Source organism: Sorex fumeus, unplaced genomic scaffold (assembly GCF_029834395.1).
Source record: "Sorex fumeus unplaced genomic scaffold, SorFum_2.1 ptg000134l, whole genome shotgun sequence".
NCBI classification, from domain to species: Eukaryota; Metazoa; Chordata; class Mammalia; order Eulipotyphla; family Soricidae; genus Sorex; species Sorex fumeus.
Window position 1 is genome coordinate 2,467,125 of NW_026606191.1, and position 1,193 is coordinate 2,468,317.

Below are 1,193 nucleotides of genomic sequence, written 5' to 3' on the forward strand. Positions count from 1 at the left end.
CAGAGAGACCTTATGTTTGTAAGGAATGTGGGAAGGCCATTCTTTATCCCTCAGGCCTTACTTATCATGTGAGAATTCACACTGGAGAGAAGCCGTATGGATGTAAGGTATGTGGAAAGACCTTTGTTGTATCATCAAGACTTACCCGCCATATGAGAAATCACACTGCAGAGAGACCATATGTTTGTAAGGAATGTGGGAAGGCCTTTGTTGAATCCTCAAGCCTTACTTGGCATATGAAAAAGCACACTGGAGAGAGACCTTATGTTTGTAAGCAGTGTGGGAAGGGCTTTGTTTGTTCCTCAACCCTTACTGGGCATGTGAGAATTCACACTGGAGAGAAACCTTTTGTTTGTAAGGAATGTGGAAAGGCCTTCCATAAGGCCTCCAGTCTATATGTACATAGGGCAGTTCACACAGGTGTGAAATCTTATATATGTCAAGAATGTGGGCAGGGCTTTCTGTTTCTTTCTGGTCTTAACAGACATGAGAAAATTCATACTACATATCTCAATGCCCTAATAACAATTTTTAATGTCAAAACAGCCCCCTTTGATAAAGTCTGTTTTCTTTGTACCATGGGATGCTGTGCTACAAAAGTGCATCTAGGAAGGAAATATTCCTTTAGTGTGTAACAAACCCTTTGTGATGTCAGTTTATAAGGGAAAGTCTATGCCAGGGTTTCGGCATTTAAACTTTATGTGTATATTAACATGTACTTTTTAGATTTTCTGGTGAAAGTCAGGAGGAATGTGAATTAAAAGGCAAATAAAATCCCCTGTGCTCAGGGATGTCAAGGCTCAGCACTCTCATTCTCTGCAGTTACTCTGGCTTGACTTTCTTTTTGCTTTTTGATTCATGCCCAGCGATGCTCAGGGGTTACTCCTGCCTCTACAATCAGTAATTACTCCTGGTGGTTTCTTGGTACCATATTTTATGGCAGGGATTGAAACTTGACTGTCCCCATGCAAGGAAAAAGCCCTCCCCCTGACTATCGCTCCAGCCCCTGTGACTTGGCTTTGAGGCCCTTGCTTTGGGGATTATAGCAGAGAAACAGCCACACCTTCGTTCATTCTTCAGAGCCTCCTGATTCATGTTCTTTGGAGCCAGAACCAGCTGAGTCCTATTCCTCGCTCTCAGCTCAGTCATTACTACCTGGGGGACTCAGGATCATTATGGGGTACTGTCATTGG